The 19,342-nt window shown below is 39.4% G+C and overlaps 1 protein-coding gene across 13 annotated transcripts in view; it reads left to right on the forward strand.

The window, feature by feature from the left end:
- The window catches only part of Numb (NUMB endocytic adaptor protein), a 119,080-nt gene that overhangs the window by 9,417 nt on the left and 90,321 nt on the right, over positions 1-19,342 (forward strand). Inside the window, exon 2 of one of the 13 annotated variants that reach the window (XM_076921725.1) lies at positions 3,203-3,239. The exons of the other annotated variants lie outside the window; for them this stretch is intronic. The gene's annotated coding sequence lies outside the window, so the exon portion shown is untranslated. The remainder of the gene's footprint in view (positions 1-3,202; positions 3,240-19,342) is intronic. 13 annotated transcript variants of the gene reach the window in all.

The following is a 19,342-nucleotide window of genomic DNA, read 5'->3' on the forward strand; positions in this document are numbered from 1 at the left end:
ACACACACACACACACACACACACACAAAATTAAAAATAGAATCTTTTTTAAAACGGAAATTTACATTTTAAATCACTTTTACCTACTTTTGTTTTTGTGATTTTGGCTTAATTTGTTAACTTGGACTAAAACTCAAGGCAAGTTAGGCCAATATTTTATTGTGTAGTTAGAGATTGTGTCTCTAACATATAACCTGAATCTCTTCCAAATAAGTAAGCTTTTGCTAATAGTGGGAAGGAAATATTAACTCACTCTCCTTTTTAGAAAAAAAAGTTCAACTTTATATTAACGACTTTACTAGCACCATTGCTTTTATTGAATGGTTTCATTTAATGTTACTGTTAATGATTTTATTTATTTCTTTGTTTTAAACAGTTTTGCTCAGTAGCCCTGCTGACCTGGTACTTGCTGTTTAGTACAGGCTCCCCTTTAACTCAAAGCACTTCTCCTGTCTCAACATCCCAAGTTCTGAGACAGTTAGATAAATATACATAAAAAGTTGAGCCTTTTTCACACCTATACACAAAAATTACCTCAAAATAGGCCCTAAATGGTAAAAAATAGGAAAATACATAATATATAGAAATATATTAAAAGATTATATAATACAGAAGAAATATATAGAAAATTATACATGGTAGAAAAGATTTACAATATCTATAACAAAAGATTTATAACTTATAACAATGAAAAGAATTCACTTTTTAAAGATAACAAATCTATTGATAGATCTGAATATTCATTTCTTCAAAGATATAATAAAAGGTCAATAAACACATAAAAATTTCAATATCATTAACCATTAGAGAAATGCAACTTAGCATCTATTAGAATGTCTATTTACTTAGCATTTATTAGAGTAGTTATAGCTAGTCTTGCACATGGTGACATACACGTGCTTGTAATCTCAGGTTTGTTTTGTTTTGTTTTGTTTTGTTTTTTTTGAGACAGGGTTTCTCTGTATAGCCTTGGCTGACCTGGAACTCACTCTGTAGACCAGGCTGGCCTCGAACTCAGAAATCTGCCTGCCTCTGCCTCCCAAGTGCTGGGATTAAAGGCGTGCGCCACCACTGCCCGGCTGTAATCTCAGTTCTAAGGAGGCTGAGGCAGGACAACTATAAATTTAAGTTCAGCCTGGGCTGTATAGTATGACCTATATTAAAATAAACAAATCAAAAATAAGGCCTGGAGAGTGTAGCACTCAGTGGGTGTGGCCCTAGGCTTGTTCCCCAACATGGCGGGGAGGGACAGAAATAGCAAATACAGATGAGGATGTGAAGAATCTGAAACCCTTAGATTCTGAGTGTGATCTGGCACGCTTGTTATCTCCATAATTGGGAGGTGAAGGAAGGAGAATAAGGAATTCATATCAACCTCCACAGTACAGTAGAGTTGAAGGTCAGCCAGGGCTACATGATACCCTGACTCAAAAATACCAAAAGGAAAAGAAAATAAATTGAAGATTTTATTCTCTCACTGCCTGCGGGAATGTTACTGCTAGAATTGCTTTTTAAAACTCCACAGGTGGAGGCCCATGGAATAGCTCAATGGATAAAAAAAAAAGCACTTGCCATACAATCTGGACACTTAAGTTTGATTTCTGGAACATATATAAACAACAAAAAGCCTACCATATACCCCAACAATGTCACTGCTAGATATATACCCAATAGAAATAAAAATACATATCCACACAAAAATTCATATATGATAGCCAAAGAGATGGCTTGTTGGTTATGTGTTTGCTACTCCGGGCTAGAGAGAAGGCTCCATGGTTAAGAGCACTTGCTGCTCTTGCAAAGGACTCAGGGTTTTTTTGTTTGTTTGTTTTTTGTTTTTTTTGTTTTTTGTTTTGCTTTTTTGTTTGTTTGTTTGTTTTTGTTTTCCGAGACAGGGTTTCTCTGTGTAGCCCTGGCTGTCCTGGAACTCACTTTGTGGACCAGGCTGGCCTCGAACTCAGAAATCCGCCTGCCTCTGCCTCCCAAGTGCTGGGATTAAAGGCTTGGGCCACCACCGCCCGGCGAGGACTCAGGTTTAGGCCTCAGCACCCACATTAGTTTTTTACAACTGTGTGTTAACGCAGTTCCAGGAGATCTTAATTCCCTTTAGCCTCTGTGGTCATCTGCATGCACGTGGTACACATAAACTCATGCAGGCATACACATACACAGTTTAAAACAATGAGTACATCTTTAAAAAGAGTGCTTGCTACTCTTCCAGAGTTCTGTTCCCAGCAACCACTTTAGGCAGCTCACAGGTACCTATAATTAGCTTCGGGGACTAGAGCTCTGGTTTCCATGAGCTAAAATCCGTAAGAAGTGGGCTGTTAGATGACACAGTGGATAAAGGCCCTTGTCCTGGAATCCTGACGGTCTGGGTTTGATCCCAGGAACTCAGGTAAAGGTGGAAGGAAAGAGCTGACTTCTGACCTTTGTATGCACGTCATGAAATGGATGCTCCCACACATTTTGTGTACAAACACTCATAGTACTCTTTTTGTCTGTTGTTAAAGTAAACTATGGGGTAGGTCCTCAGAGGTAGAGTGCTTACCTACTAGTCACAGGGCACACAGTTTGGTCTGCAGTACTACCAAGAAAAGAAAAAAGAAGTCTCTTACAACTTAGAAGATTTATGTGGCATTTTGAAAGAAACTTACTGGTTTATAGAACTCTTTTTTTTGAGTTAGAGTTAAATATATAATATATATCATATATATTATTAAAGATGTATACACAACTTTTTTTCAAGTGCTGGGTACCTAAGGCCTTTTACATTTTAGGCAAGTGTTCTACTGAACCTTATCCTTATCACTAAACTGGGCTTTTAAATTGTTCTCCTTGTGGTTTTTTTTTTTTAAACAAATCAATTTATGTTTTTACATGCGTGGGTGTTTTGTTTATATGTTTGATTGTGTACCGTGTGCATGCAATGCCTGCGGAGGACCAAAGATGGTATCAGATCCCTTGAACTGGAGTTGCCACATGGATGCTGGGAATCAAACTAGAATCCTCTGGAAGAGCAGTCAGCACTGAGCCATTTCTCTAGCTCTTATGATTTTAACAGGCCTTTATCTCTTCTGGATGTCTTAAAAGCAAAACATACCTATATCTATCTTTTATTACACACACACACACACACACACACACACACACACACACGTATTTTGTATTTGGATTTTATGTGTCTCATTTCTGTTTATAGGGTTCTGTTTCGGAATATGAGGCCAGTTCTTTGCCAGGTATGAACTGATTTTCTGGGAAGCAGGCTGCTGGTTCAATTGACATCTTGCCATGCCTTTTCTTTCTCTTGTTGCTTTATAAAAGTTGAGTTTTGTCCTGTGGAAAATTACTAACTCATCTAATTATTTTTCCTAATTCAGATTAAATATGTTAGTATATGTTTATTTTATACTGAATTGTGTATTTTTTCGTTATTATAGATTTGTTAGCAGACTCTGAAGAAATTTGACTTCATTTGACATATTGAGTATTCATATCTGAAATTACATTAATGGTATTCCTTTAACAAATACTCATATTCTTGTGGTCTTTTTCTTGCATCCAGTAGACCTAGTTAGTGGGTGGTATATATCTTTTGTGTTCTTAAAATGAAGTTTAGATACCTTTGAAGTATAGTTATAGTTTCTGTGGCTTTGCCGTTTAATTCATGTGACGGTGGAGAGGACAGGGAAAGGGTAATACATGAGTGGAGAGGGGTCAGAAGCAGGAGGAATACGGAACTCGTAATGCTCTCTAGCACTAGAGTAACTATGGTTGACTGTGGTCCATTGTGCACGTCAGGAGAGCCAGCAAAGAGAATGGTTCTCAAAGAAAGATAAATCTATTTTGTGATATATACCGGTTACCCTTTTGTATACATTGTGCATGTGTATCATACTATCTGTCTCCTGTAAAGTATAGTTGTGTCAGTCAAAAACAATATAAAGCTAAAGAATAAGAAGGCTGCTGGGTACTGGTGGTGTACGCCTTCAATCCCAGCACTGGGGAGGCAGAGGCAGATGGGTCTACAGAGTGAGTTCTCATAGCAGTATCTATTGTGTCTATTATTGGCATACTACTTTAGTTGCTTAAAGTGATACTTATTATTTGAGTACACAAGACATTTATGCCACTGGGGCAGAGGTTGTGGATGGCTTAAATTTACAGCTGGGAAGAGGACCATCTTGTTTTTCTATCATAGGCAGTGGGTGGTTTCAGCTCTGTCCAGATCAAGTGGAATTTAATATTATTATCGTCTGTTCCTCTCAAGATGCTGGCCAACAGAACTGCTTTCTTAATTAAATTGTAGAGTTCCTTAGGATGACCAGGAGTAAGTTCTTTGGACTTGAGAACTCTCAAAAATTAATCCCTGGCATGGTGATCCTGCCGTTAGTCCTAATGTGTCAGGAAGCAGAAGCAGGTGGATCTCTGTGAATTAGAGGACAGCTTGGTCTACATAACCAGCTCCAGGCCAGCAACAGCTCCACACTCCCAGGAAGAGCCTATTCCAGTCCTAGTCAGCTCTGCCCCATTGTCTCCATGTGACTAAAGGTGAAGCTGACAAGTTAAAGAGATTTACAAACTGGCAAAGAAAGACCTGATCCTTCACAAATGGGTATGATCCTGGAGACTTATTTGGTGTTTCCAGACTTGGCATCAGACTCAGAATCCATATGCCTCAACCTCCCAAGTTCAGGATTATAGGCTTGTACAACTGTACCTGAATACGGTGAGGAACTTCAGGTTTTTTTTTTTTTTTTTTTTTTTTTTTTTTTTTTGTTGTTGTTGTTGTTGTTGTTGCTTTTTTAGCTTTTTGAGACAGGGTTTCTCTGTTATAGCCCAGGCTATCCTGGAACTCACCAGGTTGGCCTCGAACTCAGAAATCAACCTACCTCTGCCTCCCAAGTGCTGGGATTAAAGGCATGCACCACCATTGCCTGACTGGAACTTCAGTTTTTAATTAGCATACAAAGTAACATGGCATTTTCATACATACTTACTTTTGATTGATTTGATTCCCCTCCCCTCTTTTAAATGTAATATGCATTTTAATATAAGTTCTTGAAAATAGTTTACAACTGCTATTGACCATTTCATTAATTTTATCATTGATGCAATCGGTTTCATAGCACTAACATTTAGATTCTTTAATTTTCAGTTATTTAAAATAAAACGTCAATGAACATTTTTAAAAGTGTATTTTATGTGTATGGGTGTTTTACCTGCTGTGTAAGTATACCACATGCATGCCTGGTGGCTATGGAGGCAGGAAGAGTTCCCTAGAACTAGACTTAGAGCTGGGAGCTGCCGTGTGGGTGCTGGGAATTGAACCCAAGCCCTCTGGAAGAGCAGTCAGTGCTCTTAGCCACTAAACTATCTCATCAGAGAACATTGTTAATTATAAATCATTGTTCATATTTCTGTATTCTCAGAATAGATTCTTGTAACCAGAACGATTAATTCAAAGTATATTAATAAACTTTCAGGCTCAGGAAAGCACTGCACAGTTCCTTTCTAGAGGTGGTGCACGTTTGCATTTTTATTAACAGTGAGGCTCAGATAAGGAGCTTTACCAACAATATTATTTAAAATGTTTGGTACCAGAATGGGGAGAAAATGGTAACTGATTTCTGAATTTTGTATATACTTGATGAATTATATATATATATATATATATATATATATATATATATATATATATATATTCAATATATATATACAAGTATATATATTGTTGTTGATCATTGGAACACTTAAAATATGATCATAGGGGTTGAAGTTTGATACTTAGTGAGAGAACCTGAGTTTAGCACACATGCAGCCCTAGGTTCAGTCTTGGGCACCAAAAATACAAAATAAGAAACAAGCTCATTAACCTTTAGTCTTTCCTTTCAGTGGTAGTGCTTGTCTTGCACTTGTCATTTGTCTGTGGGGTGACCTGTAAGGATGGATTCTTAGGGTGGATAGTCTTCAAACTTGTGACTCAGTATACACAAATAATTAGAAAATTGTTTCATGAATTTTTCCCCCCAAATTATAAGTACCCTTTTGTGTGGAGGGGAAATATAATGCCGTTTCGCTAAACCAGCATTTACTGGTTTAGTATAACAACAACCACTTTGTACTAAATCAGTATAATCTGTAATTACAGTCTAAATATTTACCCTTATACCCACAGACAAGTGTAGTCTTCACACCTCATCAAGAACATTTCTCTTTGCAACAGAGAACGTTACAGAAAGAAAAACAAAACAAAACAACCCATCAAAATGCAGAGTTGTGGAGCTCAGTCTCAACCTATATATCTATAGCACAACACTTAGATCTGAGGCTTAGGGGATCATTGTGGAGGGTGTGTGTGTGTGTGTGTGTGTGTGTGTGTGTGTGTGTGTGTGTGTATGGAGGCCACAAGTCAATGTTAGTTGTCTCCTCAGCTAATCTTCATAGTATTTAATAAACCTTTTTAAATTTTTTTATTTTATTTTGTGCATATGGTTTACATGTGTGTCTGTGTATCATGTGCATACCTGGTGCCCATGGAGGACAGAAGAGAGAGTCTGATTTCCTAGAACTGAGGTTATAGACAATTAAGAGTCATTATCGGTTGTGGAGGACTTGAACTTGGGTCCTCTGGAAGAGCAGCCAGTACTCTTAACCACTGAGCCCCATCTAGCCCCATCCCTCCCACTCCCACCCTTTTTTGAGACAGGGTCTCTCACTGAACCTGGAGCATACTGATGCTGCTGTAGTGGCTAGCCAGCAAACCCCAGGGATTCTCCTGCTTCTGACTTCTCAGTGCGAGGATTGTAGGTGTGTACTGCTATGTTCTGCTTTTTATGTGGGTTCTAGAGATCCAAATCCAGGTCTTCGTACTTGTATAGCAAACCCTTGACTGTGACTGAGCCAATCCCCAAAGGTCTAAATGTCTTAGCAGGTATATTTCATTACTGTATATGGATCCAAACTTATTAACTTGGTCTGCAAGAGCAAAGGCTAATTTGTAATTAAAAATAAAATAAAAAGTAGCTACTCCAAGTCAATGACTTTTCAAAGTTTTATGGCACCATGATAATTCATTGAATTTTGGACTTAAACATTTGCTGTTGATTATTGGGAGCTTTGATAACAAATCACAAAATACATACTTATGGCTATGCTTTATAGAGTTACTTTTTTGAGTTTTGTGTATTGAATCATTCATTGGCTTAGGGACATTGAAGTCTCATGATCTGCTTGGGACATTTTTTATTTAATCCATGTGTAAGAAGTGATAGTCCTATAGTTTAGGTAATAACCTAGCAGTTGTCAGTATGTTACAAGATTTGTTCTCATGGCTTATATCTACTCACTACCTTAATCCTCTCAACAACCTGTTGAGTTGCTATTTTGTTTTCATTTCCAGTTAAAAACTTTAAAATGTAGACAATAAAAAGAATTTCCCATGATTGCAGAGTTAAGTGATGGAAACAGGAATTCACCTTTAGTTGTAGCCTCAGACTCAATTCAGTTTTGACTTCTTTTTAGAACATACCATTCTGTGATAGTGGTGGCCTAAATTTAAGTTGCTATTTAAGAATATTTACAGTGAGGAGATGGGGAGATGGCTTATTGGGTATAGTGCTTGTTGTGCAAGAGTAAGGACCTAAGTTCAGCTCTTCAATACTCATGTGATAAATTGGTGGTATGTTCCTATAATCCTAGTGCTGTTGGTTCTAGAGAGGCAGATCCCTGGAGTTTCCTGCAGTCTAGGCAAAATGGAGAGCTCCAAGCTCAGTAAGAGACCCTGTCTCAAAAAGTAAGGTTGAAAGAAATTGAGAAGCCACCCATTGTCAACCTCAGGCCTCTATGTCTGCACACATAGTTGTGAGTGTACATGCACACATTTGCACACAGGCACACACACAAGAGTATGCAGATGAAGTGATTGTCATGGTGAAAGAACAGGAGAACCAGTTTTGATCTTGTAGGCTCCACCTAGGACTGATATTTTAATTGTCAAAAAGGATTAGAAGTAGCCATCATGTTGATGGAAAAGAAGTATTTTTATTTTCTACATGTGGGAAAGCTTTGAAATGGGAAAGAGTTTGAATTTTGAGAAATGAAAGTGAGGTTAGAGCTTAGTGTGTGATATAAAGAAGGAAATGTTACTTTTATTTTGTGGTGCTGATGATCAAACTTGTGTGTGTGCACATGTATGCCATGGTGTGCATGCAGAAGTCAGAAGGCAAATTGTGGGAGTTTATTCTTTCCTTTCACCATGTGGTTTCTGGGGATTGAACTCAGGTTGTCAGTCTTGGCAGTAAACACCTTTACCTAGTGCACCGTGTCAGTGGCCAAAAAGTGTCTTAGTTAAAAGGAGTATTAGATAATTAAGGAATGAAGAAACATTCCCACTAGAGGAGACTGTAAGGTAGTACTGTTGTGTTTGAGGTTGTTAGTTGGGAATTTATGATGATAATTAATCTGTCCAGATGTGTAATTTTTTTCCCTTAGTGCTTTGTTGAAGTCAGAGGGAAAGTTGTTTGCAGTTTTGCTAGGAAGATTTGAAGGGGAGAGACAAAGGAGATGTTGAAATGAGGGACAGGAATAATTGTGTTTATGAGTTGTGAAATTTAAGTTGAATAAAGGAGGAAGTGGGAGCTGATAGAAAGTGCAAGGTTCATAATTTTGTCTCATTAAAAACAGACTACTTCTGAGCACCTAGATGATCATGAGGTGGAAGACCAACGGTCTGTCTGTTTTCATATCCTATACAACCAAAATGACCACACTATTTAATTTGTACAGGCTTAAGATAATTTAAAATGGTTTAATGGATTGAACATGCACACCTATACCCTGTGACCATTGGGACGTATATGTGTGATTTTAAACATTCCATATTAAAGTCTTAAGACTCTTTGTCTATTTGGTAAATGTAGTATTAACCAACTTCTTTGTTTACTTGTACTTCCTTTAAGTTGGTCACAAGAAAAATAATACCTTTGATAAGTGTCTGGATATATTTGGGATCTTTCTGGGAACTTTCTGACATATCTATCTTAATCATTGTTCTATACCTGTGAAGAGACACCATGACCAAGGCAATAAAGAAAAGCACTTAATTGGGTTACAGTATCAGGGCTAGTCCATTATCATCATGGTTGGAAGCAGGCAGGCGTGATGATGTAGTAGTAGCTGAGAGCTTTACATCTTGAACCATAGGCAGCAGGCAGAGAAAGACAGAAGGATGGATGGATAGATGGATAGATGAACAGATGCACGCATGCATGGGTGGATGGACAGACAGACAGGGCCTGGTAGTCTTTTGAAACCTCATAGCTTACACCCAGTGACAGACCTTCTTCAGCAAGGCCACACTTTCTTATCCTTCCCAACAGTCCACCAACTGGGAACCAAGCATGCAAGTATATGAGCCTATGGGTTCATTCCATTGAGACCACCACAAGGTCTAAGCTTATTTTCTCTTTAAAAGATTTAAAAACTTGTATTTATTGTTATACTCTTTGTAAAACAGTTTGTTGGGCTTTTTATACATAGCTAAATGTACACTTCCTATAATGATCTAACAGTAGTAGAAGATATGTATGCAAATGAGAAGAAAACATACAGTCACACAGAACCTTATATGCTTAATGCCTTAACTGCCCCAAACTAGAAATTTTTCAGATGTATTTGTAACTGATAAGCTGAGAAACTTTGGTAACTCGGTACAGTGAAATATTTTGCACCTTGTTTTACAATATGAGTTAATGCAGACTCACAAGGCTACGTGTGATTCCACTACAATATATTTTAGATGTATTTACTTTGACTTGTGTGTGTGTGTGTGTGTGTGTGTGTGTGTGTGTGTGTGTGTGTGTGTGTGTGCATGTTTGCAGGTGCCTAGAGAGATCAGAAGATGGTGTCAGATTTCCTGGAGTTAGAGTTACAGGCAATTGTGAGCTATCTGACATGGGTGCTGGGACCCAAACTTTGGTCCTTTGGAAGAACAGCAAGCCCTCTTAACCACTACGCCATCTCTCCAGTCCCCCTCTATGGTATTTTAAAGCAGGTAAAACTACAGAGACAGGAAACTGTCTGGTAGTTTCCAGGTGTTGAAGGAGGGTTTGTTTGTATAGGGCATGGAAGGAATTTTTTGAATATTCTGTATTTTTTTATCATGACTGCTATAAAGGCCATCTGACTATGCATGTTCACACTCAGAAATGTACAGTAAAAAAGTTGGGGTTTAGTATATGTACATTATATCTCAAAGTTCTAGTGCATAAAATATTTAAAAATATTTGGAGCCAGACATGCTGGCATACATCTGTAATTTCAGTGTTTGGGATGCAAAGACTCTTTAAAGTTCAAGGTCAGTTTGGGCTGAATAATGACTTCCAGGTCAGCCAGGGTTGCATAGAGATATAGTGTCTCAAAAGTAAATCAAAACAAAACAATTATTTCAACAGTTTTGCAGAAATATATCACAAACGGAGTTTTTAGATTCAACTTATATCACTTGGGGGAGGAGAAGGTGGTATATAGGCATCATTAGCACTGGGAAAAATCTTTGAAGTTCTTGAAAACATTATGTAAATGTTATATATCTTTATGCCTAGCTGACCTTATAGCATGTCTTTAAAAAGGAATTACAACATACATGTGGTGGTGCTGTCAATTCCAGCAGACAGAGGAGGCAGAGGCAGATAGATGCAAATGGGTCTCTCTGAGTTCAAGGTCAGCCAGAACTAAATGGTGAGAGCCTGTTTTTGTTTGTTTGTTTGTTTTGTTTTGTTTTTAAAGATATTCCAGTGTTACAAGAGACTTAAGAGACCTTTACTTTATTCTTCGTTCTAGGTTTAGAGCTTAGACCAGGTTGGATTATCTAAAATTGAATGGCTAATCAGTGGCAGAAACAGATTACAAATTATGCAATAGTAATTTGGTGTTTATTTGACTAAAGCATACACTTGGAACTTGGATATCTAGTTTTTCTCTGTGGAGACTGTTTTATTTTTCTTTTAGAACCTCTCAGTTCTGTCATCCTAAAAGTGGAAACCACTCCCTTCCTAGTGGTAGGAAGTCCCTGTGTCTGTATGATAGGAGGGCCAAAGTGCAGAGATCCCGTGTCACTTGAGTTTGCTTAGAGTCAACAAATTAAGATACTTATTTAGCTAAGTGAAATTTGGATGTTTATATTTTAAGTTATCATATACTATCACTAAAATATTTATTTTTTTCTTTTGGTTTTTCGAGACAGAGTTTCTCCGTGTAGCCCTGGCTGTCCTGGAACTCACTCTGTAGACCAGGCTGGCCTCGAACTCAGAAATCCTCCTACCTCTGCCTCCCAAGTGCTGGGATTAAAGGTGTGCGCCACCACTGCCCGGCAAAATATTTATTTTTTATTGTATTTAAAGTGGTTTATTGGCAGGACAGAAAGAATTTGAGTTTGCTAGGTTCTCTGTAGTTATCTTAAGGGATGAGGCTTTTCATAAATATTGAGAAAGGTGATTGGAGCATGGAGATCAGTAGTTTTACAGTCAGGAAATAGAAAATGGAACGTCATTCAAGATATAGCAACAGCTTCAGGTCTTCTGGTTTTGAGATTCAGATTTCATTGTTCTCTGGAGCTCTGGTTGTGTAACAATTCTATAGTTGCCTCTGAACCCCGATTCTAGAACCATCCTTAGATTTCCTTTCCTGAAGAGATCGATGATACTGTGGCTCCTGCCTTGTAGGTACAGAGCTAGTAGGTGGCTGGATTTTTTTTCCCCCTTGATTTGGAAACTTTTATCAGTGTCCTCCAGGATTTCTGGGAGTACTTTTATTGTTTTTCTTAACTCTTATTTATTTTGGATGTGGGTGTAGGTGCCGGTGAATATGGAGGGCAGAGGACAATGTGAGAGAGTCAGTTTTTGCTCTCTACCATGTGGGTCTCAAGGATAGAACTCATGGTGTTACATTTGGCAGCAAGTGTTCTTACACATGGAGCCATCTTTCTGTGGCCCCATTTCTCCTAAGCCACAGGTCTAGGCAGTGCTGAGTTTTGTTTGTTTGTTTGTTTTTGTTTTTCGTGTTTAAAACCATGTTTCCCCAATCTGGGGAGTGTGACACTGTTGTGCTGCTCAGTCTTTTATAAGGCGTCCTACCCTGGCCTCTGGAGGTTTCTCTTGTTTTTATGGAGCTCTCAGTCCCTATTCCCACACTCACTGCTGCTGCCTGTTCTTTGCTCCATGGGCTCCTGGCTTCAGCTCTGTGGTTTCTTTATATTAACATAACAACCTGGAAGGTACTTTACTTACAGAATGTTTTGAGCCAGCTGGTTTTTATTTATTTGACAGGTTGCTGGGCATGGCAGTACATGCCTTTAATCCCAACACTCAGTTTGATTCCAGCATGTTCTACAGAAAGAGATCCAGGATAGCCAGTGCTACACATAGAGAAAAACCCTGTCCGCCCCCTCCCCCCTCAAAAAAAACCCCAAACCCAAAAATATAAAACCAAACAAACCACACATATGGACACATATATATGGTTGTTATTTCAGAAATTTTACTTTGCAGTCTTGACTGGAAACCTCTATAATCATGTAAATCCACATCTGAAAAACTAGGAGGATAGCCCCCTATCTCTTAGTATTCTAAAAGTTGTACACACACACACACACACACACACACACACACACACACGTATATTTAAGAATGTATATGTTCTTGAAACAGTGACTATTATATAGTAGGTGCTGTATACATCATACATACATACACACACAGAGGCATATATATGTATATATAATAGCTTTTACATTTTCAAGTGGGTTCTGTGGTTTCTTACTGATTTCTGTTTAGATGGCTATATAGTAAGTAACTCTAGTATACTTGTTCATTGATAAATCAGTTGGATTTAGAAATACTAGATTTACTAGAAGATTGACTGGAATTCTGATCCAGAATATTTCAGGCATTGAAAGGTAATTAGATACTTTTGTCAAGGTTATTTCTAATTTTTTTTTTAAATTTTCAGTGTTTGAAATTTGTTTCCTCCTTTTTTCAATATAAGATATAACAGTATTTTCTTCTTCATATGTATCTTGTGTGTGTGAGTGTGTGTGTGTGTGTGTGTGTGGGTGTGGTGTACTTGTGAAGGTCAGAGGTCCGCTTTGGTTGTCCATTCCTGAAGAGCCATCCACCTTGTGTTTGAGACAGTGTTTCTCAGATCCAGTAGGATCTGGAGCTTACCAGGAAGGCTAGGCTGCTGGTTGGTGAGTTCCAGGGAGCATAATATGCCGCCACGCCCCTAGTACTGGGATTGTAAGCATACACTAGCATGCTTGGCTTTTTATGTGAGTCTTAGGCATTGAACTTGAACTCAGGTCCTCAAGTTAGTACCGCATACATTTTACTAACTGAGCTAGCTCCCCAACCAGTTTTTTCTTTCCTTCTCTCCCTCCCTTGTCTCTACTTCCCGAGTACTAGGATTAAAGGAATGCACCACCACCACCCAGATTGTATTATTTTCTCTTACAGTTAATTTATATGTGGGTGTATATACATATGTATTGCTACCTGAGTGCTCGTGTATATGGAAGATGGGTCAGTGCTGTGTGTATCTTCTTTAGTCGCTCTTGTATTTTGAGATAAGGTCTTTTATTGACCCTGGAGGTTACCAATTTGGAAAACTAGCTGGTCAGCAAGTTCTAGCCAGTTACAGGCCTTTGTCTCTGTTCCAGCTTTTTAGAATGTGTGTGTGGTGATCCAAACTCAGTTCTTATGCTGGTATTACAAGCACTGTGCCCAGTGAGTCATAGTCATCTCCCTCCCCCCCCTCCCCCCCATAGATTGTTCTCACTTAGCGTGAATATCCTTAAGTTTTTATCTACCCTAGTCATACTGGTTTTCACTGCATAAGAATTTATCCTTGCCAAAGTTAAAAATTGGTAAGGCTTTTTATTATCACATTTAAGTTAAAGGGTGTCATGAAAACATAGTCTAGAGGCTACAGTAAGACCTCAGTTTTCCCAAGGCCTTTAGTTTTTGTTTTATTTTATAATTTAGTTTTTGTTGTAGTTGTTTTGACAGGACCTCTCAGTGTAGGGCAGGCTGTCCTTCACTCATGATCTTCCTGCCTCTACTTACTGCCTAAGTGATAGGATTGTATGTCCGCCTGGGCCTAATTTGTAATGCAGACAGTTCTGCTGTCTGTGACCTTTGAGGGTATGTTTCTTGCTGCTGTAAGGATTAGGATAGTATTGGTATTAGGGTACAGCTGTGGTATTCAGTGAGCAGGAAGCAACCAGAAACCCCAGAAACCAAAACCCCAGGTATGATGCGGCCATGCATGGTTTCTTTCAAATATTTCCTTCAGGCCTTTTAGTAGGTGAAAAACCTGTTCATACTCACTTGATCATGGCATCCATTTTGTTTTATATTTAAACCCAAAGGAGTTTTTAAACTTTTTTTCCCCCCCTGAGACAGGGTTTCTCTGTATAGCCTTGGCTGTCCTATAACTCACTCTGTAGACCAGGCTGGCCTTGAACTCAGAAATCCACCTGCCTCTGTCTTCCAAGTGCTGGGATTACAGGTGTGCGCCACCACTGCCTGGCTTTAACTTGGTTTTAATAAGATTGAATTTTCTGAGAATGCAACTACTGTGTAAACTGAGGGAAACTGTACCTTGTTTTGTTGAGGGCTTCACAAGAGTTGTTTGCTTCTTTGGAAATCTTACTCTCAATGACCTGCTCTGACTGTCCCATTCACCTCCTTTGTCTCACTCTACAACTTGAGCTGTCATATTCATGGCAATTTGATATGTAAGTACAAGTATTTATTTCCTTAATAATATAAACACTCTGTGCTTATTCCTGAATACTTACGTGTTAAAATTGAGGTGGAGATTACTTTTCATTTATCGTCTTATATTAGCCATTATATTAATTTTTCATTGTTTTGCAGGGAAGTCGTATCATGCTTTCTTCCCAAGTTCATGGTCTTCAGGCCTCCTCTGTAGCCTCCTCTGTAGTACAGGTGCATGCCTTTGTACCTTATGTTAGTCTTTAAAATTTGAGGATAGGAGGCTGGAGAGATGGCTCAGCAGTTAAGAGCATATACTGCTTCTGTACAGGATCCCTTTGTGGGCACTTGTACTCAACATTCACACAGGTGTACACAGTACACATTTCTCATTAAATTAGTTGAGGATATCTCTGACAATGGACGTATTGGTGACCAGAAAGAAAAAGGGAGGTCGGCATAGATTGGGGTAGCTTTCCAGCCAATCTGGCTGCCAGTGGTCACAGGGATTGCCTCAGTCCATATTTTTACTGACTGGTTTATATGGAAAAATGTCCCATTAAAGAGAAGGTCACCTTTTAGGAGAGTAAGGGGGCATAAATCAAGACAATTAGAGGGGCCACATAAATCTCAATTGCTCATAATGGGGTCATATTGGAATCTAATGGGATCTCTGTTAACATAGAGAGTAATATTGGAAGCATCATGTGAGGTAAACCTCCACATGCCCAGTGTGGGGTTAGATGACAGTTTCAGGTAATCTTCGGTGAATTTTATACCTAGTGCAGACTAGCAGTGCTCCCAAGGGATAGGAAGTCCTATGAAAGTGAGCATTTGAGGGACCCTTTGACAGTGAGGCGCAGGGGTGGATGTGATATGCTTGGGGGATCCTTTAGGGATTTGTAGTTAGTAAGGGGAATGTGAAGTTTCGTGTCTAACATGGTGCCATAGGTTAGATTGCCATGAAAAGTCCTCCGTGGACATATTGTGTAGGTGGATACAAGGGCCGATGGAAGAGAAATTGCTGGTAAAGCAGAGAATTTCCTCCATAGGCCAGGTGCATTCTAGTTGTAGTGTAGTATTGACTAAGTCCATGAAGGGCAAACCCAAATTCACATTGAAAGAGAAATGAACAGGGTAGGCTCTAGGCTAGGGAGTTAACTGCCACAGGCAAAAGAATGGGGGTTAGGGGCACCAAAGCCCAGAGCTCATCAGCCCTTCCAGGCTGAAGAATTATTAAAAACAGTATGTACACTATGTCTCCACATCCTGGTCTTCTTCTGGCTCCTTCCTCGCCCCCAGACCATGCTGGGTGAACATCTCTTGAGGGCACCCATATTGGCGCAGTTGCCTCCTGGGGGAAAACACAAGCATAACCTTGACCCCTTGTTAGAAGCAGAGCAGGCAGTTGCCACTGAGAGGTTATTGGGTCCCTCCATCTAATCAACAGGAGGGGAGTATCCCTTGGCAAAAATGCCCAATGTTTGTAAGCAAGGCGCAGCCCTTTCTCATTGAAGGAGAGAAAGTTCACATAGCACAGGACCTCCACCAGGACTAGGTGTGGATCTCTTTTGGATTCTGGGGAGGTGACCCAAGCAAGTGCTCTCTTCAATGAGCGATTTGCTTTTTCTACAATTGCTTGGCCTTGAGGATTACAGGGTATCCTAAAGGAGTGACTGATTTTACATGAGGTTAGGAAGGCTCTGAACTTGATAGTAAGCAGGTCCATTGTCAGCCTTGAGTGCCCAAGGCACTCTTGTTACAGCATTGCTGGTTTCATGGCATTAATAGCATGAGAGGCCTTTTCACCTGCCATGGCCACCTCGTTCGTGTGTGTGTGTGTGTGTGTGTGTGTGTGTGTGTGTGTGTGTGTATCTGCATCTGCATTCGTGAAAAAAAAATATGTATATATATATAAAGTGAAGGCTGAGCAAGTACCTACCACAACATGTAACATGTACATACCTAAGATTACCAAAGTCTGGGTAATGGGTGACATCTATTTACCAGATTGCATTGGGGAATAGACCTCTAGGGTTAGCTCCTGATCTGCCAAGGAGCCCCAGTGGTGCAAGAGGTCCACACATTACACAGGACCTTGCAAGATGTTTACATTGCAACATAGGCAGTTCGGGCAAGTGCTTATGTAAATTCTGGAAAGAAAGGTGAAACATTGATGGTGTAACATTCTGGCTTGTTCTAGCAATTTCTACAACCATAATCAGGGCAGTTCTCCAATTGCTAATAAATAATGCCAGGCAATTTAGAATGTGATCTTATGTGTGAGATGAACCAGGGGTGTGCCCTATTCTTGAGAGCCTTTTGGATAGAGCATATGTAGACATGTATAGTGCTGTTTTGCTCTTTAATATAGGAGAAGGACAGGGTATGGACAGCTTGTACTGCATATTGGCTATCTGAGAAAATACTGGCTCCTGTTGGTAACACTCAGAAATTTTCAGGAGTCCAAATAATTCACCCAGTTGCCCTGAGCCAGGATTAGGGAGAATGTGAGTTGTGTCGTTTCCCTCCATCTTTGGATAAGAACCCTATACCTGGCATTATTAGCATCAGAAAAAGCCATGGTTGCCTTGAGAGCTAGTATGTTATGGAGTTTATCTGTTATTGGCAGTTGGGACAAAGCAGTAAGAAGCTTGTCTGGTGGCATGTGATTATCCAGTGAGCCTGTGAACCCCACCACCATTTCTTGAAAGCTGATGGGATCTGCCCATAATGATTGAGAATATCGTAAGGAGAATGGTAGAATTATTTTGTCTGGTTCCCTCATATAAGTTCTCCTTGCTAAGCCTCTTGCCTTAAGGGCAAGGCGGAAGGCAATATCAAACTTTGAGGTAACCTTAAGTAAATCAGAATGGGTTTGGTGCAACCATATGAGGGTCCCATTCTGCCAAACACTCCTAAGACCCCCTCAAGGGACCACAGAATTATAGCCAGGAGGGGTTTTCCTGGATCATACTTTTCCAGAGTTGATACAGAAAGGAGTGCCACAACTTTCTGTAGTATGTTCCTAGACTTAGTTTAACCCTGGTAGAGGGGCTGCTAGGCCTCTCCAAGAGAGTAAAGAGGTATCTCATCTTCTGGTCCAGAAAGACAGGAAAGGTTTGAGCCAGTTAACAGTTCCACACAATTGTAGTTCCACAAGGAGGTAGGATTCTTTTGCCATGATGGAGAAGGCCAGGGGCTTAATCTTGTCAGAAATAGAAAAGCCGAGGAAAGCATACAGGGGAACTCTATGAATTTTTTCTGGCACAACCTTCAAGTTGAGTTTTTCTAAGTTAAACAACAATTGAGAGGACACCTTTTCAAGATCGGGCAGCTAGGGTGTGCAAGCATAATATATTATTATATTAATTATATTATATAATTATATCAATATAATATATTATGCAAGCATAATAAAGGACATCCCTGGAGACTCCCTGTATGGCTTCAGCCGCATATAACTGACAAATAGTTGAGTTATTTTTCATGCCCTGAGGCAGGACTGTCTACTGATATCTTTTAGCTGGTTTATTCATATTTGGCTGCCATACTGTGAAGTCAAAACAGCATCTATCTCAGGGAGGCAAAGGGATCTGGAAAAAGCAATTTTTAATATCTTGGATCATCACATGGTACTTGGGTGGGATAGCACTAGGATGAGGCAGTGTGAGTGGTCCTCATTTTTTCCATGTGTTCATTAATGGCTCCAAGATCCTGTGAAAGCCTATATTTCCCTGACTTTTTTTTTTTTTTTTTAAGTTTAAGTCTCTTATTAATCAGCTAATTTTAAAAAATTTTTATTGGATATTTCATTTATTTATAATACAGATGTATGTCATCCCCTTTCCCCATTTCCCCCATTCCCCATCCCAATCCCCCCTCCTTCTTTATGCTTTTATACCATTTTGATTACATGCATGTATTAAGGTCAATTCCAGGTTGAGGGTCTAGCAATACAGTAGATGCAAATAGTCAAAGAACAATCAATACAATAAACACAAATAGTCAAAGAAAAAGCAAGGCATTAAACCCAATTCTGTGAAGAAACCCATGATCACTGTTTCTAAGGGCTTATCAGGATGACCAAAGTATCTGAGCCTACTTCCCTGTCCTAGCTCAAGGTCACTTTCTTGTCTGAAGCCTACTTCCTTGTTCTAGCCTAAAATTAAGAATCCTGTCTGAAGTTACTTCTTTGTTCCAGCCTAATATTTAGATTCCTGCCTGAAATTACTTCTTTGTTCTAGCCTAAAATTTAGATTCCTACCTGAGATTACTTCTTTGTTCTAGCCTAATGTCTGATTCCTGCCTGAAGTCTACTTCCTTGTCCTTGGCCAATGTCATATTCCTGCCAAGCAGCCCATTTCCTTTTCCTTGGCCTATGTCAGATTCTTACCAAGCAGCCCCCAAAAGCTCTCTACCTCTCCCCTTTTTTATTTCATTAACAAGACTGAGCCTGTCTTAAGGCATTCTGACAAGAATGCCTTCCTTACCTGTCATGGAATATGCATTATCAAAAGCAATACACTTCTGTCTTAGGTTGGTAAGGCTCTGTGCAGAATCTTACC

Source organism: Arvicanthis niloticus, chromosome 23 (genome assembly GCF_011762505.2).
Source record: "Arvicanthis niloticus isolate mArvNil1 chromosome 23, mArvNil1.pat.X, whole genome shotgun sequence".
Taxonomy (NCBI): domain Eukaryota; kingdom Metazoa; phylum Chordata; class Mammalia; order Rodentia; family Muridae; genus Arvicanthis; species Arvicanthis niloticus.